This window comes from Oxyura jamaicensis, chromosome Z, assembly GCF_011077185.1.
Source record: "Oxyura jamaicensis isolate SHBP4307 breed ruddy duck chromosome Z, BPBGC_Ojam_1.0, whole genome shotgun sequence".
In the NCBI taxonomy this organism is placed as follows: domain Eukaryota; kingdom Metazoa; phylum Chordata; class Aves; order Anseriformes; family Anatidae; genus Oxyura; species Oxyura jamaicensis.
Window position 1 is genome coordinate 10,200,223 of NC_048926.1, and position 25,654 is coordinate 10,225,876.

A 25,654-nucleotide genomic window follows, 5' to 3' on the forward strand; every position below is an offset into this window, starting at 1 on the left:
CTTTTGAGCAGAATTAATTTAGGTCAAAGCTATCAGTGTGACCATGAACATCCAAGAAGACAGGGAACTTCCATTTTTGTTCTGTAGCATGTGCAAGCAAAAGAGTTTAGTTCTGTACCTATGGAGAAGAACACGTGCACAAGCATACTAGAAAGGACAAGAGGTTCACTGATGCCTCTCCCTAGATATCTTTTTGTCTGAGAGACTACAAGGTCCTTGAGGTGATCCAGTGTTAATCAAAACTTCCGATTAATGTATTCTGACTCAGTATTTCTGCTGAAGTTTTAAAGTAAGACATGCTTTGAAATGTTTGTTAACCGAAACACTTCAGTGTTTCTAAACTGGTGGTTTTGTGACAGCAAAATGTCACAATTCACTTTGTGTTAACCACTGCTAACTTTTGATCCAAACTTTCCTTAAATTCAAAATCTTAAGCGTTGGAGTATTCCAGCAGGCTGCTCAGGCTCTAGCTGTCTCTAGTGTGCTTTTCCTAACCTTTGCTGTAGATTTCTCTTGCTCCATATAAATCCATTCCTCTTGAGTAGGACAAGTAGTGAAGGTGCAGAACTGATTCTTCCTCCACTGGAAGAGAGAAACAAGCCCCACTCACTCTTCTCATATTTGCCGAGGGACCCTTTTAGCCTTTTCTTTGTCAGTTTTTATAGGCACTCTTTAATCAGCCCTTGTCTTTTTTCATTCTTTTTTTCTTTCTGAAGTACAGTGTCCAATGCTGAATGTGGAAACCCAGCTGAGAGCCTGCTCACGTGCGCTACAGAGCACGCAAGACTTTGTTCTCCAAGAGTGTGATCCTGATATCCCAAGATATCAGGTGTCTTGCTGTGGTGGTACCGTTTTGTCTCAGACTAACACTGCCAATGCATGGTTATTCTTTTATACTTTCAGAGCTTAGGTTCCTTCTGATGAACGGCCTTATCGATCATTCCCTAGCCTATATTTGTGTTGGATTAGATCTGCATATGGATTTGCACTTGTTCTTACAGATTTTTTTTTTCCACGTATTAAGCACATTTCTGTCTGTCTCTTTGTAATCTGTTATGCCTACAAATCCTTCAAGTCATATGCGAGAAGTTATGTAGTACTCAAGCTGTCAGGCTGTGTGCTACTAGAACTGCCAGAGGGTCCCTACTTGATGCATTCTTTGAGTTTGCCTACTAATCTAATTTTTCCAGTGTGTTTCAGCCTATTTTAGCAGTTTCATTAAGACCTCAGGGTATAAAACTTTCTCTTCTGTTCTCATACCCTTAAGACTAATTTACCTTGTTATAGAAGGAAGTTAAATGCATTTGACACAGTTCTACTTTTGATGAAACCATGCCCCCTGTTATTTCTCTCCTTTTTATGTTATAGGTGATTTGCAAATAATTTGATTATTTGTTCCAGTCTTTAATTCCCAGGAGGAAAAAAAAAAGTTATGTAATTATAATTTCTTCATAATTACATAGGTCCCCTTCTTCCTATTTCTTAAGCATAAATGCTTGGTGTGCCCTTTTCCCATCTTTAGGTGCACTGCCTGTTTTTCGGTTCTTAGCACTTTATATATTGGCAGTGTTGCACCCTAGTATCTGAGGATGAAGTTTTATCAGGGCCAGCTGACTCGGAAATAATTACCTGCATTTGTTTTCCTTTACAGCATCATCTTTCCTAACTTGCTAAATTAACTAAACTTATTTTAAAAACACAAACAAAAACCCAACAGCATTTAATTTTGTTAGCTACCTGACTGCAGTTGTCCCTGTCAGTGAAAACCAGAAGCAATTAAGGCGTCAAATGTTCCAGGCATCCTAAAGCCACCTGATGATAGCTCTCCCTTCCTATGAGTAGTAGGCAGGGTTTTTTTTGTTGTACTGTGTGTTCACTGCTAAGTTTTTGATTTTGTGCTTTGGCCTTCTGATTTCTTCCATCCGTATTCATGCTCAACCTTAAAAGCCCCATCAGGAGGATATCTGTAGTTCAAGGTCCAAGCCCTCTGAAGAACTTGTGATAGGTTTGAACTGGTTTCTCAGTGCACCTCCTTATCTGCTTCTTCACTTGAGACAGCTGGTGATTTATGCCTGTTAATGCTGTTTTGTTAACTGCTAAACAGCTTCCTGATCTCATTGCCCTTCAAGCCTGTTTCTCATGAGTTCTAGCTACTGATTTTCTGATATTTTTTTTTTTAGTTTGTGGTTTTGAACTAGATAGTGGTTATCTACTGTGCCTCACTCCTTTCTTTCCAAGGCATAAGGAAAACTGTCACAGTTTTCTCAGATACATTTGCATCCCCAGCTCATTTCTCTGTTGTTTCTCTCAAACCTAGAAGAGCTTATCTGCTAGTTGCTTTATGCATGTTCTGCATCATCAGCTTATTTCTGTATCTTGTTTGAAAGTCAGTGTTACCAATACAGACTATCCAGATGGGTATCAGGATTTTAAAGGCCCCTGTGATAGTAATCTAATTTCTCAGGTAATTCTGTTGGTTGTTAGGAAAGGTCTTGCCTCATTTATCTTAGCACCACATTAACATTTTTCCATCTTCTGTCATTACCTAGAAGCTTTCAAGAGGACTATCTCCCTCTTTTGTTCCAGCCCTTACAGCTGCTGCTTAAGTCCTTCGTGTTCAAAGCAGTGCCTCCAGCTCTTTTCCATGTTCTCTTTTCTCAGTCCGTGATATTATTTTGTATTAGTGCTTGTGGAGCTCCAGTTTGCTGATCTGAACTATTGGATTCCTCTAGCATAGGCTACTGAAACGGTTCTTAATGCTCGTTAAGTATCTGGCTGAAATTTGAAAAAAAGACACCCAGTAAGTTTCCATATGTGATGTGATTATAAATCTCCTGAGCAATTGAGCCTCCTACCTGAGAAGAAATTAATATTCATGTGAATAATATGCATACATCCCACAGCACCGTGAGTCAGAGAAATGTAGTATTTTAATTAAGACTTGACAGCTACAAAATGGCTCAGGAATTTGTAGCTATGCCTGTTAAAAAAGCTTTGTGGTAGCATGCATAGTTTCTTTTTCTTATTTTCTGCTGCTCTTTCTGTGTCTGTGAAGAGGAAAATTAATTATGCCAAAATCAACGTAGGATATTCAGCCCTGAGAGGAATGACTCAATAATTCTCACCTTCGCACTTAGAACTTTGTCTACAAAGAGGGATTAATTGATAGCTCGTCTGCTGCAGTCCTTCTGTGGGAGCTTTTTTCCAGAAGAACAACAAACACATGGCTATTGCATTTTCAATTTGCAGCCCTCCTTAACTGAAATAGCCCTCGGCTAGGCATGTGGCTGTGTGACTTTTAAACAAATTTGACTCTGGGTTTTGTATAATACTGAAGAATTGGCTCACTGTAGAAGAGGAGAAATTCAGAGAAATTATCGTATTGTATCTCAAGAAAATCTTTCATCATTTAAAGGTATCACAAGAGTATGTGGGGCCTGAAATTTTATGCATTTAAACAGATTCTATGTATTGGGGGAAAAAGTCTTCTGTATCACTTTTCTCTTTTATGTCAGACGATTAAATACATCAGTATAATTTTTTGTTTGTTTGTTTTGTTTTGAAAACAGTGTTATCGTAGCAGTGTTCACTCTTTGGCTTTTCTTCTTATAGATGCCATTTTATACCAATTATTTTGATTTTAATCTCAGACTTCGCCTGTTAAATATCAATAATCTGTTCTTGTTGATGGCTGTGTAACTAGATTGCATACCGAGGTGGCAGATGTAGTTCATGATATCGTTCTGCAATATGATAAGCAGGGGATTAAATGACTGTTCTCTATTCTTACAGCTACCCAGTCTTATCCTCAATCTTATTTTCCCATGCCCTACAGTTATACAGTCAGCACTTCTGATCAAGCACCTGTCAATAAGTAACAACCATCGGGCTCTCACTTTTAAAAGCCCTGGCCCAGGGAGGATGTTGCAGCGGTGTTTTTGGAGTGCGAAGCTCTATTTTTATTTTGACAAAGAAAGGTTTGTTGCAAACTGTTCTCCTCTTATGTGAGGTGCCCTGAAGAGTCCGTTCTGGACTTCACTGCCTACATATGAATGTGGGCCCTCCAAGCAGTACAACTGGTGGCTAATGGAGGATGTACCTGCTTTGAGACAGAAACCCTTCGTGCCTCCCGGTAACGGTGCGGTCCATGCAATAGTTTACTTTTGACATTTCACTTCCCTTAAGCTTTGTTGCCAAGGTGTCTTTTTATCGGTCCCGTGAAGATGAGTAAGCTCTGCATTTTGAAAGCCTCCCACACAGTGACAAAGAAGCAAACTGAAGCACTATGTACTCTTTCAGAAAGTTACCAGAAACTTCTCTTTATGCAGAGAAACGACATCTCCACTTAGACGTCTTCCTTTTTTACCTGTGGTATTTATAAAGGTTATCTTTAGTGTTCAGCTATATCAACGTTGCTGATAAAATGTCTCAGGGTAAGGGCTGGTGGGGGTCTACAGAGCACTCTCGTGCTTAGGAGATCTCTGTTCCTGCTCCAGAGAGGAGGTGGTCAGGCATGAGTGCAAGGGTCCCTGCTGGCTGTAGTGCAGGCTGATGTTGGGTGGCTGTGCTTGCAATGACAAATGCTTTCTGCACACCTTATCTATAAAATGCCTATGTGGCTTTCATACTTCTTAGGGAACGTGCAACAATAATTATTTATAAAGCATTTAAATACAAAAGTAGTGGAGACCTAGCATCTTCCCTTGTTGTGATCTTACTTCCCTATGTGGCTTCTGACTTTGTGGATTGGCAAGTCTTGTGGGATTCCCCTAAGCCCCTCACTGACTTTTCCAAGGCAGCTTTTAGTGTGAGGAGACACCCTGGTACTTGAACAACCTGTGTCTGCTGTCTCTTGGCTGCATCTCTTTGAGGGAAGGTTTGGCTGACTGCTCTGCTTCGAGGAGGGAAGCGTTCTTTCATCTCCAAGCATCTCAAATAAGATATCTACATATCCACATTTGTTTGGAATAAAATGTTTGTTTATTATTACCAAGATTCTCTGAGACCTACTAGCATTTTTACCTGCTTTACATCAAATGTTATGTTATAGCGAACATAATTATTTGTTTGCACACACAAGGAAATAGTCTCGTACCATCGTTAATGCAGCTGTTGTGATTTTCAGCAGATTTTCAATAACCTTATCTCCAGTGGGAAAAATCATAAGGCTTTCCTCTTTTTGCAGTACCTATGCTAAAATTAAGAGGAATGCATCTCTTGTGCAGCAGCATGCTGGTCAGAAATGCTTTTCATTCAGAGCAGCTAGAAGCCTATTTGCTTGCTAACCAGATTTTCTGTGAGTTTCTGTAAGTGTTTCGGTGCAGTAATGCTCCAGTTCCATTCACTTCTGCTAAAAAACAAATTCAGTGTTGAAGGCCTGCATTCCCTGGCACATGGATATCTGTCCCCTTTGGTGAAAACCAAGTTCCCAGTTGCTGGCTAGAGGGGAAAAAAAAAAAACACAGACTTGGGAAGCTTTCTTAAAGCTGTAACAGATGCTTGCAGTGTGGATAGGAGTGCACAGTTACCTGTCCTGGCACTCTATTTTACTTTTTCCATTGCAAGCCTCCTGTGGGATTATGAGACCTGGGGATACCCTCCATGAGAAGGTAAAATACAAAGCCAAAAAATCCTGACATGTTTCTTTACCTAATCTGTAGTACTATTCAGGACTAGTTCCAGCTAGTCCTGAAAAAGTTCAGCTTCACTTTTCTAGTTTTATATTATAGACTCTACACATCTACAGCTCAAAATAATTATGAAGCATTTAAATGAGAATTGAAGTGCATTTTCTTTTCCGATGTTTATTCCATTGATTTCCTTAACAAGAAAGGGAAGGCTCTCTGTGCAGTATCTAGGATAGAAATTACAAGCACAGGATGTTCCACAGCCAGGCACATCTCGCTTTGTTCCAGCACTACACGTTGAGCTCGAGTAACCAGGTGTGGTTGAACTGTATGGTCTTGTTCTGTGACTTGTAAGGTCACGCTGACACATGCAAGTACTGAGATGCATACGAGTAGTTCTCTGGTAGATCTCATTTTCTGACTTGAAACGCTTAATGAGTGACTGACTTCTCGAGTGAAGCTGGAGGGAAGTGGCTGGCTCTTTTATATGGGATAGTGCTGTTTTTTTGTTTGTTTTTTGTTTGTTTCTTTTTTCTTCATTTTTAGGAGCTAGATTTTTTGGTTCTGGCTTTTATGAGATTGACTGGGATGTGACCTGGGAAGAGAAACCCCTCTGCAGAGGAGCCATCAGCTTAAGTTAGAATATGTCTGGAATAAGGGGTTGGGGGAACAACTCTATTTCTTGGCCTAAACTGGGCAATGCAGAGACTTTAACATAGATTTTCCACATTTTACATCAATGCGCTGACTGCTAAGCTGCAGCTCTTCTCTAGGTAATGCCTCCTCCCTGCTCTCCCTTCCTTGTTTAGGTATCTCAGACCTGAGAGATATGCCCTTTGACATCCATCACAATCCTGTGAAACAGGGCTTGATTCTGACAAGCTGGTGTTTTCTGGAGGAAAAAATGCCTTACTCACCGTCCTTCCTTCCCGCTGGAATTGTGCTGCTGCTGATCAGAGAGCGAGGTGTGGGTGGCAGCAGTGAGGTGGCAATGTGGGTAAATGACCTTATGTCTCACACTGTTCCTAGGTTCCCAATTAACACTGTGCACAGAAATGCTGCCTTTTTGTCTCTGGTGTCTTTTCTCTCAATCTGGTCACAGCAATTTCTGTGTTTGTCTGCAGAAGGGACTTGTGTGTTGTAGACCGAAGAAACTATCCAATGTGCACAAAGCACCTCAGAATTGGGATGAACTACAGTAAATGTTTTTCCTCTGCAGGCTGCTGTCCAGCTTGTGTTCACGTTTGTATCAATACTTCTTCAAATACTTTGTCCATATACTTTCCCAGGACTTGCTTCAGCAGTTGTCTGAAGCTCTTAGGAATAAATGGAACCCAAATCTGTTTGGAGAGCAGACCAAGTCCTATTAACAGTACACCATCATCTGTAGAAGAGTACTAAAAGCATTGGGACTGAGGCAGCCATTGGCATCTCATGCAAAATCCCCCTTTTTGTGCCTCGCTTTGGACTCGTAATGGCAGAAGGAATTGCAGCAGCGTGCTCTATTGACAAAGGTTTTTATCTGCCATGGAGTGTGGCACGGAGCCCTACCGTGTCCCGGTCACCTCCACGTGCGCTTGCACATGGTGCTAAGCAGTGGAAATTGAGACTGATCTAGCACTGGAGTAAGTCGGTTCCTCCTGCTCAGAATAGGGGTGCAATGGGAGAGGTGGGTGGGGAGACTCCTACCTGCCACATACGCAGCTCTTAAAAATAGCACTGGCTGTTGGGAGAGCCAGACTTCACACTCTTATTTTTAAGGCTCTGCGTGGGCGGAGGGGATATTTCCCAGTGTTGCGTATTACTGAGACAATCTGTACAAGAAATGCTGCTCTGGGGAGATAGTGCGCTTTGGCTTACAAAGCACAGGACGTGGGGAAGGGATGAGCTGAGCACATCTTAAGTGAAACAATATTAGTGCAATATTAGCAAATGTTTTGAATAGTATCATAACTCCATAGAAAAGGGAAGTAGAACAGAAAATGGGTTTCGTACATGACCATTTTGGTGTAGTTTTCCTTTCACTTCTGTCTTGTTTTCCAACCTGTGTGGTTATACAACTTGTTTAGATGTAGGGCAGGGTTGCTGTGCATGCTTCTGAGCTGATTTTTGGAGTTGTGTAAGAGCTGTTGTGATTGGCATTGCCTAGTGCTCTGCATCTGGATTTAAGTAAATGATTGCTTTTCTTTTTCCTTTGTATTGTAAAAAATGGCATCTGGAGGTCAAAATACTGTGTGTAATTCTTAGTGCTGTGCCCGAAGGCAGCAGGATTCCAGTTCTGGTGTTAAGTAGTATATAAAATAGAGTATTTTTTTATTATTTTTTGCACATTTTCATGTCAATGATTTATTGAATTCAAGCTGCTTGAAGGTCTTGTGGTGTAGCAAATGATTGCAGTGCATTGGAAGGTAGTGCTCCAGATGATACGAGAACTTTCTTTGCGTCCAGGACTCTTAGCATACAACCAAGGTTTTTAGGCTGTGTCACGGCCACTGGCAAAGTGTCTGCTGTCTGCTTATTGTTCAGAGTCTGAACAAATTATGACATTGTGGAGGATGGGAATTCCACATCCCTGGCAGTGCCCAAGGCCAGGCTGGATGGGTTTTGGGCAAACTGGTCTGGTGGGAGGTGTCCTTGCCCATGGCAGGGGGCTGGAACTGGGTGGTCTTTCTGGTCCCTTCCAAACCAAATCATTCTGTGATTCTATTTCTATGCTACTTCTAAGATGATGCCACACAGGAAACCAGCAAATGATTTGGATAAGCTGTGGGAGAGGGGACACCGGGGGAGTCCTGGGAGGGGAGATGCTGAGGAAGTGAGCCAAGGCCAGGCAAATAGGGCTCAGTTAGCTGAGCAGACTGGAAGCTTAGAGCAGATGTTGCTGCCATGTACTAATAGAGCAGGGGAGTAAATATTGGCAAGTTTTGCAGCTATTTAAGCTAAAGGTTAATGTTAGTGCAAGAACAGAAGGGTATAAGCTGGTTATGAACAAACCCAGGCTAGAAATCAGAAAGTGATATTTCTAATAGTGAACAGCTTCCAAATGGGTGTCTTTGCCCTTTCTGTTTCTAATTAATCTAAAAATGGGTCTGTTTATGAAAGCTATTATATGACAGTCGCCTGTGGGAGCAAAGAATGGGAATTCATCATCTAGAAAGCCTCTAAGTAGGCTGTGAGAAATGTCCATGGAACCACAGCCTCCATAACTGTTTTTTGTAGTGTAACCTCCCTGTGTTCACACTGCCCACCTGCCTGCCTTTGCTGCCGAGCTCTGCTGTTTTGCAGGACCCTGTGGGCTTCAGAGCACAACCAGAGGTGTGTGGGAGAGGTATTTGCTACGTAGATACTGTCACTGAAGTAAAATTGTCAAAATCATATTGCAGTCCCTCTTGGATGATGACTTCTCGATACACTTGTGCAGAAAATATTAAGGATCCCAGACAGTGTGAGGGGTTTTTTGAAGAATGGTGCGTATCAGTGATTCATGCTTGGTAATGAACCTGTCAGAGCTATAATTTTGTTTTCTGACAAATGATCAAGTTGTAACAGTTTCAGAAAATATAGTGTAGTATATAAACAGTTTTGTTCTTAAACAGATTTAAAAATTTTCACATGAGATTTCAGTTGCTTATTTAGAGAGTAAATTGCAATTGAACACACACTCATTAAAAGTTTCTAAAAGCTAACGCCAGGAAATTATCTTTTTAGGAGAGCCTGAAAAGCAGCAGATAATATTACGGCAACATTAAATCTGTGATGTGTACTAAAAAGGAAATAATAGAACTATCTAGCTAGAAGGAAATTTAGATTTAACCTTGAACTAATTTATCTATTGCCCCACCTTGGCCATTGCTCTAAGTATAATTCACTTGTTCTTGTGTGTAACCAAAATAGAGATTACTTTATGTAAAAGATAAGTTTTATTTTAGCCATGTTTCCATCTGTTTTTTATTTTTGTTAGTGAGTCAATATTCACCTTGTCTTTTAAGATAGCACACACATTTTTGAGAAACTGTTATTGAGAAACTGAGAATGCTAAATTTTGCTGCAAATTATTTAAATTTTTCTATTTTTATTCAGCATATTGTGTTAGTGCAGCAGGCTGAAATGCATGCGTTTTCGTGATATCTCACATAAAGGGTACTTGAAGGATCCAGTTTTGTCTACACACATCTACAGATTGTCTGGCGTATTCACTCTGAATTCTGTTACGCATTGCTTTAGGAAACTTAATTTAAAGCAAGTACAGTGTCTTTATATTTGTGTGACATGGATACATGTTACTCATTCTAATTAAGTCACTCTATTTTTAGCTGACAGTAGTAATAGCTAGGTAATATACAACATCTACAGCTGCTGGAATCATCCTTTTCTTATCCTGTATTTGAATCTGCTTCTCTGCAGCTCCAGTGGAGGTAGCATGGTTTCAGTCATCTGAGACAGAGCAGAGTCAGCTACAGGAACGCTCCCCCTGATCCCTCTGCTCAGGATTTGGGTGTGTTTTGGTCAAAATGTGGTTGTCCCTCCCATCATAGACTTAACAAAGGGGTTAATTGGCCACTCAGTCATTTAACTTTGCTTTACATAGCTGACCTAAACCTGGCTTGTGGTGCAGTTTTTATCCCCTTGCAGAGGCTTGCTAAAACCAGTTATTTTCGCTTTTTTGCATTGAATTTTCTCCCCTTTCTCATGACTGGGTTTCTAGACCAACATTCAGGCCCATTTTGTAGAACCTGTCAAATGCCTTTACTGGAGGTGTGAAAGCTGTGTCAGGGCTTATTAACACCAGTGTGATTGCTGGGGTCAGCTTTGTCAGAGCTAGTGTGACATTGTCCCTTTTCCTTGTTCAGTGCACACACTAACAGTGTCCTTAGAGACTGACTGAGACATATATGTAGTTCATAACAAGTATTTTTGGAGCATTTAGGTTCATTAATCAACTGCTGTCTTCTGCAGGGAATATAACTGTACAAAATTATTCCTACCTGCAAAGAAAGGAATATTATTTTAGCCAGCAGTCTTTAAGGCAAAGGTGGTGTAATGCAAAGCTTTTTTCCATGCTTACTGAAAGTTGTTAAGTCTGTAGCAAATGAGGGAGAGAGAAAGCAGACTGTGCCAGCAGAGGTAGCTGGTTGTTTCTCCATGCTGTTCCTACTTATTATTCTTCTGCCACACTGTTGTTACGCGATGCTGCACAAGCCATGTTATGGTGGCCTTGGAGGAGGGTTTTCACATTGCTTCTCCCTGTGACCCATTTCTTGATTACTGGTTACTTGAGTTCAGGTGCTGGAAATGAGCCATCACAACAATAACTGAAGTAGCTGTAAGCCAGGCTTCATCGTATTTGAGGTGCTTCAAATTTAAGTACTCTGAAAAATCTGGCTTTGGTTATCTTGGGATGGTTATCCAAATGGCAAAGTTCTTGACCTGATTATGCCCTCATTCTTCACTTGCAATGGGGACTTGTAAACTTTACAGAAATGATAGGAAAACACCAGATGTTTAAATTACTTGAATAATATGGTGATGAGTGCAGTGAACACTCCTTAACCCACTGCATATAACAGTGGTTGTTATTGTAGGGCATGGCTACAGTGCAATAAATAATACATATGGTCATGCACTGAGCAATGCAAAGGAGACAGTTTCCTGCTCAGAGAGCAGTAGGATTCCCTTTCTTCTTGCTGAGAAAGGGGTTTACCTCCAACCAGAGAAGGAATGGTCTTTAAATTCACACAAAGTGCTACCCTGTAGGATAAAGTTGTCTATAGCAAAATAAAATAATAATAAAAATCTGGATCCTGAAATAATGTGGGAAGAAAAAATAAAGTGCTTTTTTCAGCCCTTTTTAACAATGGAAACTTTATCCAGAGTAAGAAAATCAACCCTGAGCAATTTGAGGGATACACAGCTACTTTGTCCTGAGGGCATGCAGGAGGAGATGAGCAGAGTATCATGTCCTGACAGTGCTGATTTAGGCTGGACGAAAAGAGGAGGCTGGATCCTGAAACAGAATTGAGTGCTGGAGATGTTGGCTTCAGTGTTTGCTGCAGAGAAAGGATCTGAATTCCAGTAGCCAAATCCTTATGTGTTGGACCTACATTTATTGCAGGATGCACAAGCCGTTTTGTCAGAGGCCATTTCCCTCTTCTCACTGTCAAGCTCAGGTATGAAAACTTACTCTACAGAGTTTGAACTGAGCTGTAACACTGTGGACAGCTGGGTTGTCACGCAGACCGTCTGTGGGGAATAACACACCTTCATCTTTTATCACTAGTGAAGTGGTCCCAAAAGGGTGACAGTGCTCAGCTGACACCAGGGTCTTTAAATAGCTTGCCAAGGTGACATTCAAAGTTAGGACACAGGTGCCTGTTAGCTGGTGTGTGTATTACCATGTAGTTTTGTACCTGAGACAAGTTGTGGAATGGTATAAGTAAGGAGCAATAAACATCAGACCTGGTCGGCATGTGTCGGCATTAGACCATCCATTTTCCACCAAAACATCCCTGAAAAGTGCATGTGCTCCTGCTTGTTCAAAGCTTCTGGGCTGGAGATTTCGTAGCTTCTCTAGACAATCTGTGCTTGCTTACGATTAAAAGCTTTTCAAGATGTCTAACCTAGCTTTCCACTGTTGCACGTTAACCCTGTTATGTTTTTTATCTGCATTTATGATAAAATGTTGACTGGTTTATGTCCCTTACGTGTGCCCCAGCTGGTTCATGTCTGAAGGCTGTTACGTTTACCTGAGGTCTATATTTCAAATCATCTGCAACTTTTCCTTCCCAGGTTTCTCGATCAAAAAAGCAATTACAGCTCAGAGTGTAATTCCAGGTTTTTCCACCTCCAGCATGTCTGTGCTCAGATGCCTGTGCGTTTTAGTGATGTTGATTATTTAATTAGGTGTGCAATTAAGGCATTGATTGTAATTTTCCAATTTCATGAATATCAAGTCCTTATGTTATGGATGCCATTAGGAGAGAGAGAGAGATGTAATTTGAGGGAGGAAGCAGCAGAGGGAGAGTTTTCTCTGCTATAAATGCTTCCTCACTGCCTGTTGACCTGAGATATTCAGGCTGACTCTGATTTAAAAGCCAGTTTAATAGCTGCTTCTGGAATGGGAGCAGCCAGTTGGTGAAATTTTCGAGTTATCTGAGTTGGAGAGGACAATGTAGAAGATTTGCTGTGAATCCATCTTCTGCTTCTACTTTTTGATTAAAAATGGAGAGTGACAATTCAGCTTGAGAAAAGCTTCATCACGTATGGGTGGGCAGCCAGAACCCGGGACAAGAGCCCTGGAGGCATTTGCTTGTTTTCAGGAGAACATTGAAGAAAGGTTTTGGTATCTGTCATTGCTGGGGCATGAGGAGACAAGATGTTAAACCTGAGCATGCCACCTGAATCAGCTTTGCTTTAATAGTCTGACTCTGAAGGCTGGTGTGGGCTGTGATGAGTGGGGTGCTAGTGTCTGAGCAGCAGCTTCTGCAAGGAGCATGGTGTCTGGGAAATAAGGCTGTTTTGTGCCCTGGGGTAACTGGAACCTACTGGATGAGAATAAAGCAGCCTTTTTTTTTAAATTATGTATTTATTTTTATTGTGAAGCACTGGGTTTCAGAGCTGATAGCTTTTGGCTTTGTTTCCCAAAAGCCAAGAGTGTGTAAACTCTCAGAGGGTTTTTTGGTGTGGCAGCAGCAGCCTCAGAGGAGGGAGGTGGGAGGATTCCTTGCAGACAGCTCTGAGGTCTCTTCTCAATCCCTGCCTGGTAAAGATTGGCCTAAAGTGAGAAGCAAGAGGATTCATCACCCTGCAAAAGCATTAATGCTATTTTATCTCCAGGTTTTTCGTTTACCTTACAAAAATCTCACTCCTTGAATCTTGCTCTGTGCTTAGCCTTGGAAATATCCTTTGTTCCCAGGGTTCAGCAGACATCCTCACATTCAAGTAAATGTTAACACATGGAGTGTTACCTTCTTTAGTACAAAGATAACAAGTCAGTTGGTGGTTTGGGCTCACCTGTTTACAGCAGATGGACTTGCATTGCCTGTCCTTGGAAGGTAAACAGTGCCAGATCTTCAGCAGTTTTTTAACGTACCGGTGCTATTCTTTCAGTCTTTCTGTAAACCAAATAACTCACCTTCTTTTACGGAAGAAAATCCCTTTTTATAGAGGGGGAATTCTGGGGGCTTTGTGGAAGATTACATGCCCTTCCTTTTTCTTCAGGAGTGTCAAGGCTAATCTCTGGCCAGTAACAGTTTCTGGGATGTTCTGGGTGCTGTGGGAGGAACCCCTACCTTTGTTTCCTTCTGAGCTTGCCGGTTGCTTTTGCACCTTGCCTCCCCCCTTTCCTAAGGGGAAAAGAAAGAATCTGTGCTTTGTGCGACACCTTACTTGAAGAAACTTGTTCTTTCGTCTGAAGGCAATGTCCTAAATGTGGTGTTTGATGAATGTGGTCTGGAGCTGTCGGGTGGCTGTAATGAGAGAAATGACATTGACACGATAGCTTTAAATGCCGTGGAATATACCGTCTCCCCCAGCCTACTGCCTGAGCAGCCCTGCTTATGTTGTGGTGATGCACAGCTCCTCAAAGCATGGTATTCACTGGGGATGGCTGTCAAATAGCAGAAAGTCATTGCTTTTTCATTAGCACTTCAGTCTTTAGATTGTAGATTGATTTTGATCTTTGTGTGGCTTTGAAGAAGATAATAAATAGCATGTTTTCACTGCAGAATCAATTGATGATAGATATTACACTGTGTATTTGAACTTCTAAGGGCCAATGCAGCTCTGAACCCAAACTACCTTACTGAAAACTCCGTCTTCAGGGAGATGCAAGAGGCAGTTTCATTTGGGACAGATGGTTCTTTTTGTTTGCTTCAATGGGAGGAAAATAATTTATTTTAGAGAGCTCTTGGGTCAGAGATGTCTGAGTCCATTTGTGAGATGAATTAAACCTGAGTGTGAGTTGCGCAGAATTTATCCCTGATGTTCCATTCAGGCTGTCTCCATTGATTTTTTCCTTCTCTGTTTCTTCTCTTTATGTAAGATCTTATTGTTTAATTTACTTTGTCCCCCCAGTTTTGTATTTCCTTAGGAGCCAGGGACTCCAAGTGTTCTTGCTTGTTTTCCTGCAGGGAGAAAGGGATGTGAGTGTGTAGGAGACGGAGGAGCAGGACCTGTGCTTGAAGTGTCCTCTTTTTCCTTAGGTTAATCCACTCATGCTCGTGGAGGAATTGCTTGCTTACACAATTTTATCAGTAATTCAGTACTTTACAGGAAGTTAGAATCAAATAGGAAGATAACAAGGATTAAAAAAGAAGAAAGGGTAACGTATACCTCGCAAACATCAAAGCATTTGGCCTATATAGCTGAGCCTGGTTTTATCAGTTTTAATAACTCCCTGCTGGCTCAACCTAAAATTAAAATCTGTTGGCGAATTAAAAAATCACAGTACAAAGTATTTAAATTTTTAAGTGGAAGTTTATTTCTCTCGTAGAAGCCAAATAACTCAGTGCTCTGAGCCGTAAGGTAAAGCATACTTTCTCATAGGCTTTTCATTAGACATGAATTGTGTCATAATTCCAAATTATCTTCTCTATTTCCATAAATGAAGCATTACTGAAAAACAGTGCCTGTGTCAATCTGCTTTGTGTTAGGTAAGAGATTTTAAGTGTTTGAAAGGTGCAATCTTCCTAGCTGCTGAGCACCACCTGTATTTTGTCTGTTCATAGCCTCATTCTTCTCCTGTCCAACTCCTTGTGAGCCACGGGGAGGACCATGACGTTTTCCAACACTTCATTGCTCATGACCTCTGTTAATGATGTCTGCTGTCTCTTTGTCTACTGAATCTTGCTCACTTTTTAACGTTATTTTTCTGCTCTTGTACCTACAAGGCATTCATGGGAATATGGGGCTTTTAAGTGATAGTGCTTGGAAATTTGCACAGGCTGTCAGGGTCTTGAGCCACGGGTGGAGGTTTGTGTTTGGCCCCAGTGCATTTTTGACTTGGATGTGCTAGTGCATTGATGACTGCAGGGACAGGCAAAGACCACGGAAAGAAGAGATGTGAAGGGGCAGTGATGGCAGTATGACAATGGCTCTGCTTGTAGTCAGATCATTGGAAAAAGTAGGGCAAATAAAAGCCTATGATGCTGTGCAATGGGTAATCGAGGTGCTATAGACAGTTAATGCCAATGTTAACTGAGTGTTGTCTGACTTTATTTTTTTTTAAACTGTTACTGCAAACAAGACCCCTGAAAAGTCTTTTTTTTGTCTTATACACAGCAGCTTGAAGATATTAAGTGCCACGCAAATCCTGGATTGCATTTTTATTCTCTCACTTGGGCAGTCTTCATCATTATGTGGATGCATTTGATATGGAGCTTCAGCTCTGAGCTGAAGTGCTGTAATTGGTGTGTTTAGTAGCAATCATTTCTTTTGCAGTGGAACTCGGTGCCCTCGGTTGGGTAGGAGCCGTCTCCTGGTGGGGTGCAAACATATAATGAGAACTTCGGGGTCAGGCCCTTAAAGGCATTTAAAGCTGAAGCATCTCTGAAAGTCTGACCTATGGTCTCTGGCCTTGCAGCAAGGGAAAGAGCAAAAAGAGGGAGGGTTCTCTGGGGGATGGAGGGTACTAGTGAACTCCAGCCTCACACGGGGTCTGAAACGAGGTCGGTGTCTTGGTGTCTGTGCAGCCCCTGGCTGCAAGGGGCAGTGCTGTGTCTGCACCTGGAAAATGCAAAGGGGCACTGTTCACTGCTCTTGCCGTGCAGTATTGTTCACAAGTATTGTGCACCGTGGCATTAGTCTGCCTGTGTGCAAAACTTGTGCTTGTGTCCATCAGATACATAAGCAGATGGAGACGCCAGCCTGGCTGTTGTCAGCTGATGCTTCCAGATGCCATGAGAATATCCCACGCAGCGAGGGCAAGGCTTGGAGCACAGTGATGCTTGTAAGAGGAAATGGTGAATGAAAGTTGGTATTGGCATAGGTAAGAGATTTGGTGCGTGATGGAGGGGAACAAATCTCATTTTAAGCACGGCTGGCTCACAAGGAGGTGGGAGGTATTTGAGCAGATGGGAAGATAGTGGCATTTCCACAGCTAAGTCATAGAGGCCTCTTCAGAATCCTACCCCATACTGCAAAAAGACTTTGTTTTGAAAGATGCAGTGATTTGTCCTCGAGCAAAGCAGGAAACACACGCAGCTCCCTTAAAGCGCCTTCGGTGCGAAAGGCACAGGAGAGAAACAGCATTTGGGAAGGAGGTGCTTGTGTTGGGTACACGAAGAACGGGCACCTACCGACAGGATGCAGGGAGCGTTGGTGGAAAGGGGGATGTGAGTGTGGACCAACTGGCCAGGAAGATCTTTTTAGCAGCGGTGCGTTGGATGCCTTTGGGACAGCTTGTGGGGCAAATAAGCACTTCTTAATTAAGCACTTATGGGATCAGTGCCTGCCGCTGCTCACTTCCTAGGGAAGAAGTGTCAGTACAACATGAGTGGATCCGATTCTGTGCACAGCGTTTCTGCAGTCATTCTTTATGTAACAATGTGACTTATATTTTTGGGAAATGCAAGATCACCGGGTGTTCAATCCCCCACACTGGTGGCAGAGCTGGCACTAGTCTTCCTTGGAAACCAGACAGGATCCGTCTGAGTGAGGGCACTGCTGAACCTTGTGGGTTAGTCTGGGGTGAACAGGAGATACAAAAATAGGCATACATATCTGCATCAGGCAAAGAATCTTCTTGGAACTGGTTAATTATGTTGTCCTGGGCTTCTCTGCCAGCTCCCTGCTCCGCAGTCCTGCAGGATGCCAGGAGTCAGACAGAGCGCTTTCCCAGCACAGATCGCCTCGCTGTGCTCTGTTGCCTGCTCTCGTAGTGCCAAAGGAGCGCACTTTGTCTTTAGTCAGATTGGCTCTATCAGTTCGTATTTCCTTCTGAATGGATAATAAAGTGGAGAATCATTTCAAGGCGAGGAGTGTTGGTGTGTGAGCGAAGTGGGGAGGCTGCGTGTGAGGAGCTAGGCAGTAAGCAGCTGACGAGGAGGAGTAAAGTAGCAATAGCTGCACAGCTTTCTCTCTGCCTCTGAAGTACAATATTTTCTGTTGAGTCACAACTGAAGACAGAGATGAAGTTTTTACTGTACTTGGTACTGCCTGGGAAAGGGAAAAGATGCATTGTGTTGGTGAATTAAAGAATTTCTGTTGAGGGATACTCCTTGAAGCTGACAGGATTTCTGCATTTTTGGCTTTTACATTCACTGGCTTCTACTGGTTTTTGCTTTTTGGATTTTTAGAAACTGTTTGCTTTTTTTTTTTTTTTTTTTTTTTTTTTCTTTGAAACATGCCTTCTACTTTGCATGGTTTCTCATCGTAGTGCTGCTGTGGAACAGGATACTCCCGGTGCCTTTTTACATTGCTTTCCCCGATACCTGAGATGGGACACCAACAGTGTGTTGATAATCTCCACAGTGAAAGTTCATTATCGGGTGAACCTTTAACAAGATTAGGAATCCTTCGGGACTTGTCTTTTCTATGAGACCAAGCTATTGCATTCTGTAGTTTCTATTCTATATATTTCCTTTACATTTAAACCTTTTATTTTGAAGCAGAAAGGTAAGTGAATGACTGGAACAAATGAAGTGGCTGGGTATAAACTGCAAGTAAGCAGCAAACAAGCAGAATTGTTCTTTATTTTGAGTGGGCTGTGTGCATGTGTTTACTTTGTTAATACAATAGCTCCATTTGAAGCTTACTGGATTTAAACACATGCTTTGAAAAGACAATCCACTCTTAGTAAGTTCATTTGTGTGCTCTATTTCTTAGTTTTTGTATTCACCCATTAGACACTAATTGTAGATGTCCTATTGCTGGTACAGTTGAGGTTGTCTGTTTACTTCTCACACTTCTCTGTTAGGAGGGTTTGTATCTCAGCTGGAATTTGACATCAAAATCACTGTGCAAAGAGGAGTTAAAGGGAAGGGAATTTTGGGATAATATAAGTTTGATCACTTAAAGAGCAAATAGCTACAGAGTAATTAAATTACTGGTTTGATTCTGCCTTAAATGTCACTTAAACGAGCTTGTTTTTAACCCAGAGTATTTGTCATTGGCTTGATTTCCTGTGCTGAGAAGGTTGTGAGCTGATGAGATGAAATGACTGGCATGAAGGAGCAATGAGGATGCTGTACAAGCTCATGAATCAGAGCATATGGCGTGGCTGCTTCAGATATCTTTTCAGTTTTCGTTCCTTTTATACAGGCAGCTTTCTTTTGCTAATGGAGAGAGCCTTTGGGGGATAAACATCAAGACCTAATACAGAATGCTAAGGTCTTCTGCCCTCAAGATGAAAAGGAGAAAGCTTATAGAAGTAAAGCTTCAGTTTTAGCCCAGGAGAATTTTAGTTGAAGAGCGCTGCAGTTTAGCACCATGAGCTGGAAAAGCCTAATTGTTGTATCAGCTGCCTTTACCTCTTCCCAGCCTCTCTGAAAGCTGCCAAGCGTCTGCTCTAAAGAAGTGCAGGAAAGGTCAGAAACAGTGAGCAAGATCAGATAGCACCAGGCTGTACTACAGGTATGTTAGCTCTGCCCTGACAGCAGAAGTTGCATCTCTTAATTCATCACCTTGGGTTGGTGAGTGCTGCCTGTCATTCCCCTACCTGGCTGGTCCTGTTAACTGAGGCACCATTCACTGGAAAGCCAGCTCCAGACCTCCGCAGTGAGTAACCAGAGTTTTGAGAAAAATCCAAGGGACAAATGTTTCCCGGTGGCTCTTGTCAGAAATGGCAGCATTCGGGGAGTTCAAACTATTGCTTCAGCACTGGGTTGTAAATTGGATTACAAGTAGAGGAAAGGTACAGCATGTTCTGTTTCTGCTAGTCTAGGCAGAGCTCTTAGCATCCTTCAGTGCTTTCATAATGGTGCACGCAAACCTCATTTAAAGCAGAAGTACTGGGTCTGGACTGACAGTGCTCTGTCTCTCTCTGTTCTCTTAGAGGTAGCTGAACATTCAGAAACTTTGCTCCAAAACCTAGCAGACGTTTGTACAGTCCTGATCCCAAGACCAGCCAACTTGTCAGCATGCTGCAGTACTTCTATTTGTTCTCAGTGCTGTTTCCTTTAAACAAAAAGTTGCTTCTTGCTCACGGCTCGTCTGTTCAATATAGTACTTGGTCCTTAGGATCCAGACTTGGAAGAAATCTGTTTTGAGGAACAGCTGTCAGAGCTGGTTATATCACAGTGCTTTAGGTTGTCATGGGTAAATCATTTACAGGAGATACCTGATTGATTCAGCTCTGTACAAAACCCCCCATGTAACCTAAGCAGTGCTCTGGAAACAGAGGCTACTGAACTTAATTCTTTCTCAGTTTGCTGTTAAATTGCTGATAGCTGGCTGTTTAGGTTTTATATTTGCTGCCAGGAGGCGAAGGAACTTTACTTAATAACAACAGAAGAAGTTGTGATTTCTCTCTCTTTTTTTTTTTTTTTTTTTTTTTTTTTTTTTTTAGCAGTCAGTTATCCTTTTTGCCCTTTTTTCAGCACAGGATGGTTTCAGCACGTTGGGTAGGTGCCTTAGACTTAGCTTGCTGCTGGCTGTGCATGAGCTGGGAGTTCCTGTGGTCAGCAGCTTCCAGCCTGTGCCTCTCTCGGCACTCGGAGACAACTCCTCTTTCTTTGACTCTGTCTCTGGATGCCTTCCTTTCTTGGCTACCAGGTAATGACAGACCCCTTTTATTACAGCAACTGTGCCAGCCACTGCCGCTTCTAGCTTGCAGAAAAAGCTGTGCTAAAAGGATGTGGCTGCACAGGGAATGAGCACATCCTGAGGAACAGCAGGACTGCCTGGTGCCTAGGAGCTCTCCGGGGGGGCTCCAAAGGCAGCTTCACTTAAAAGACCCAAACATTGCAATCCCTCTCCATCCATGCTCACAGAAGTGATGCCAGTGGAGGGACACCAACATTAGTTCCATTTTACAGAAAGCTGAGGCACTTAACTGTTTTTTTTTTTTTTGGTGTCTCCTGTGTTTGTAGGGGTTATCAAGGAGTTAAAGCAGGGCGTGCAATTTGTTTACTCTGCTATACAGCGACACTCTTTAATTACATTAGTTTAATTTCATGCTGTTTCTCAACAAAATTTTTCATGCTGGTGAACATGCTTGCAACACTTTAGTGAGTTTTTACCCTCATACTTAGTGATTTGTACAGTTCCTTAACTTTGTAGCTACATCAATAACATGGTGGTACAGCAAAATATTATTCTGAGGTGTTTTTGCCTCAGTTTAATGGCTTTGCGTAAAAGGTAAGGAATAACTGATGGGAGAGGTGCAGACCTGTGTAATTCATTCAGCCCATGTGTTGTGTTCCCCAGATCATTTTTTCCACTGTAAGGGTTACTGACTTGCCAAATCTGACCTTTTGTCCCCTTCCCTCTTCTCATATATCAAGCTGTTCTGGAAAGGATTCAAGTGTGTTTTTCTGAAATGTGACAGGCAGGAAGGCTGGCCCTCACGGATGTCTGCATTGAAGTGTTTTGACACAATTTTTGCTCAGTTTTACTGAAACAAATCTGTTTGGATGTACAGATGAAACCTGGAACACGTCAGTGGAAGTGCTCGAACATTTCAGAAAGTCCTACGGGCAGGGCTGGGATGCAGTTAGGCAGTTCTGCAGCTTGTGCTGCAGCACCTGAACAAGAACGCAGCCTGAGATTTGGCAGGCGATGGGGCTCTGAAGGGACTGTGAAAGGATTGCTAAGGGAGTGTGATTATTTTCATCCTTTTGAAACTACAGTCTTTTCAATAGTATGGATATATTTCCTCCATAGTCCACTGTGAAGTGCCACGTGTGCCTTGTGCACCTTACATTTACAGAAATGCCCCGAGGTGAGCACATTTTTCGGAGTACATTTTGTTCCCCAATCCTGCTGTTCCTTGCACAGGATTGCTCAGCCCTGTAACTTCTTATTCCAATAATCAATGCCAGGACTCAGAAGTTAGTTTCTATTAATTATCAGAAGGTTTGAAAAGAGACTGATTCTCAGAAGCAAGCAATGAATTTCATGTTTAGCTATGATCTATCCCAAAATTAAATCTAATCATGTTAATTAGCAAATTGCATGCTCACCTCCAGAAGTCATAACGTCAGCAAAGCTGGCTGTAACCGTGCGCATTTCTGTGAAGCCTTGCTGTTTGGATTCTTTAAGCAATTAAAGTGTTTAAAAATGCTGTAATATTCCCAGGAAGAGTCAATGTTTCAGCATGCAGAGTGCTGGGGCGATGTTGCTATGGTAGCCTTAGCCATGAATTCTTTCTCTTGCTGATGCCAAAACCTCCTTTCCCAGAATGTCCTGCATTTTGGTTTGTGTTATTCTACATGTTTATATGTTTTTTTGTTTTTTTTTTATAAAGTAACAAGACCATTTATCAGTCACTTTATTGCTTTTCCTATAGTAATTGCTGACACAGGTAACACAATACCACTGTGTGGAAGGTACTATAAATATAATCAGATCCAAAAGACTTCACTCAGTGCCATGATGGTGTGAGTCAATAGCCAGAGAAGGTGCTGTGAAGTACTTTTTGGTCATGGCTAATTGTTTTTATACCCCTTTGAGTATGAACATCACATCTACCTTTGTGTACTAGCACCTTCTAATGATGGTATGGGGTAAAGGTGTCTCACTATTTCCCTTACTGTGATGAAAACCTGAGAGCTGGCAGAGAGACAAACTAGCTTTGTTTTAGCAGAGCTTCAATGGACACAAATAAGTTGTGCTCTCACTCCCTCTTCTTCCACTTGACTGCAGCCAGCTCTTTGCTGCCTGGGGCAGTGCTAAAGGCACTGCAAAGCTGCCTGTGCTTGGAACCATGTTTGCCCAGTGGGTCATGGAAGCAAACACCCTGTTCAGAGTGGCTTGCAGCTTCTGGTGGAGAGTGCTGTAAGTGTAAAGGGTGACTGATCCCAGATTGTCAAGCAGAGATCTCCTAACTGCAATTTATTCCTTCATGGGATTTCTCATGTTCTTGTTTGTCACTCATTGTTGATGACGTGCCATGCTTTTGTTCCTGTTGTGATCACAAACCAACATAGGATGAGGAGATGTTAACTATTGTTCCTGTGTTACAAAGATACTCCAGAAATGTCACCTCTGGCCAGGTAGTAAGTTGTGCAGTGTTTGGTTCATCATTCCTCCTCCCCCAGTTTTAAAATCTTAAGATGCCAATTTTATCCTCATGGAAATTACAAGACAACACAAACATCCCCAAAGAAAGCCAGTGATATCTTGCTTAGCTTGGGCTTGGCTTCCATTTGTGTAGTTGTACGTTGGAGAAATGGTGGAACCTGTGCATGCTGCTCTTCAGCCTTCCCACCCAGAGACACCTGGGCTAAGCTGTGAGTTCTGGAGAAAAATGGCTGCTAAAAATGCAATCAGAACAAAGTTTGTGTGAGGGCTTGCAGTATCTGGCAGGATATCAGGATGAAAATATTCTTTATTTAAACATGTGATTTCTTGTTATATGATAGTATGATTTCTGAAGTGATTCTGGAAGAGAAAAAGACTTCAGTGAGGATTTGCATCAAAATAGAGATATATATATATTTTTGGCTGAACCTCTATTAAGCTTTCAGTGTCACTCTGTCTGTGCTAAAGGGAGCATGACCCTAACACAACCAACATTAAAGAAATAAGGAACCTTTACAGGGGACAGGTCACTGCAGAATGCCTGCTTTGGGTCAGCAGGAAGGGAACAGGGAAATGCACCCATGGTAGGGAGGAGGAGGGAAGCAGGTGATTCTCTTACCTGCTTGTTGGCTTATTTCTTATAATTGGCAGTGTTTTGCTCTTTGATGGAAGCAGAGAGATTTCTGTTCACTTCCACCCACTGTACAGAGAGGTGGAGAGGCTTTGCCAGTGTCCTCGTGCTCTGTTCTGGTCTTGTTCCCAGACTTGAGGGGAGCAGTTTCCGTCCCTCTTGGGACAAGCTGGAAAGGTAGTGCTGGTATTTGTAATCAAAGTTGTCGTTTTTTGGAAGTCTCTAATGAAATAGGTGTATGTGGGTATGTGTGTTTGTGCACAAAAAAAGCTTTGTAGCATTTGCATTGAGCTGCCTGCTTTGCAACGGCTGCAGTCCTGTGAGCCTGTTCAACAGGAAAAAGCATCCTCTGTAACAAACTGCTGCTGTCAAGAGTTTGAGCAGACAAAAGAACCGAGAGTGAACTTCAGCTTGATTTCTTTTTTTAAACTAAAATGATCATTAAGCCCCTCTGGTGCGTTGAAAGCTGCATACAGAAGGAAGCGTGACGAATGCTGAGCTTTCCAAGGGAGTCCTTGCACAAGCATGTGTAGGCTTTTTTCCTAGCATTGAGGGTTGGATATGCTGGAAAATATTTGCAATGAGCATCTCTGCTAGCTACCCTCAAGCAACGCATGCAGGACGCCACAGCTGCAGATCTCTTCTTCCAGGGTGCCGCTGACTTCAGGTGCTTGTTCTCTGAAGGCTCACTTCTTAATATTGACACAGAACTGTTTTTCTGGCATTAATAACCAGTTAGCCTGTCAAGTGGAAAGGTAAATTGTTTAAGTAGTGGAAGAAGATAGCCTGAGCAGATATGTCTTAGGTCAACCCTGTTCTGTGAGGGATTAGTTAGATAAGAGATACTAAAAATGAAATAAAACAAAAAACTGATCTTTATGGACTAATGACCTGAAAATTTGTATAAAATCAAAACTTGATTTCTTTAAGAAGCTTACAAAACAATGGGGAATTTGTTTAACTTGCGTAAGGGCAGGTATGGAAGTTCATTTGAGATACTGGATAATGGGGCTTAAGCCTGAAGCACAGATGCAGACTCTGTTATGGCATGTTAATTAGCTCTGATTATAGAAATTGTTATTTGGAAGTGCCGTCTCCTCCAGATCAAAAGCCTTTCTTTTCTTCCCAGCCCTCAAAGAGAAACGACAACTATAAAAACAAAATTTTCACCAGGATGAAAATGCTCACTGGCAGCAAAATGCTGGCGATATTGCAAATGGCTGTCAGGCAGAACTGGAGGAATTGTTAGAGAAAGGGCTTCTGTTCTTCAGCAGCTTGGGGTCAGTGCAGGTGTACAAGCCTTGAATTAATCTTCTGAAATGGGGATTGCTGTTTCACCTCTGAAAGAGGCACCTGCTAAATGCTTCTGTGAACTCTGGAGCTGGCCCTTGGGCAGTGAAAAGGCTTGGAGGGAGCTTGTTGGTCCTTAGGCAAAGGCATAATTCAGTGCAGACAGACATATGGTGGTGTTCAGTCCTCTGCTTAGCATGAGAATGTGAAACACTTGGGCTCAGCACCTGGTCCAGCCCTCACTAGTGGGTGCTGCTGGGACAACGCACCACCAACTCTGCAGAAGATTTTGGGGTTGCAAAGACCATGCCATGGAAACCAGGGCCTCAAAGGAGGGTGAGAATGGAGCAAGAGAAAAGCATGTTGACATGAACCTTATTCTTGGTTTAGCTGTTTTAAGACTAGAAACCCTGTGTCTATTCCTTTCAATGCGGCAGTAAGCCTTTGCATGTGATGTTGGTTGTAATTGTGAATTTAAAAGGAAGTCACTTTTAAGGACTGGATAATTACAAAAATGAAAAATTAAAGGCATCTGCTATAGATCTTCCATGAAACAAGAACATGAGAAAGAATGTGTGCTTCTGCAGCGAGTCCAAACTGGCATGTCAAAGGCACTGGTGTCCTCCAGTCACCTTGGCTCAAGGAGGATGTCTGTCAGGGTCTCTGCCTGACATTCTGGAGAAATAAAAGATGTTTGTGTGCTGCTTAGTATGTACAGCAGTGAAGACGCACAAAAGTTTTAATTAGGTAGCATAGTATTTTTTTTCTTTGCTCTTTTGCAGAGGCGATTTAAATTGGGAAAATGATCCACTGCAAAATCTTGAGGGTTGGAGTAGAAGTGACGTGCAGAATCTTTGTGCTGTCAGCTCAGCCTGTTTGTGCATATGCTGAGTGTGGCATATTTAACTGCAGGTTAGCTTGGGAGCCA

The 25,654-nt window shown here is 42.2% G+C and overlaps 1 protein-coding gene across 13 annotated transcripts in view; it reads left to right on the plus strand.

Moving 5' to 3' along the window:
- Positions 1–25,654, plus strand: part of UNC13B (unc-13 homolog B) — a 214,608-nt gene that overhangs the window by 84,491 nt on the left and 104,463 nt on the right. For 2 of the 13 annotated variants that reach the window (XM_035309458.1, XM_035309456.1), the window contains exon 1: positions 17,413–18,239. The exons of 7 other annotated variants lie outside the window; for them this stretch is intronic. The gene's annotated coding sequence lies outside the window, so the exon portion shown is untranslated. Of the gene's footprint in view, positions 1–17,325; positions 18,240–25,654 lie in introns of those variants that run through there. 4 more of the 13 variants (XM_035309463.1, XM_035309455.1, XM_035309459.1 and 1 more) reach the window with 4 other exon arrangements.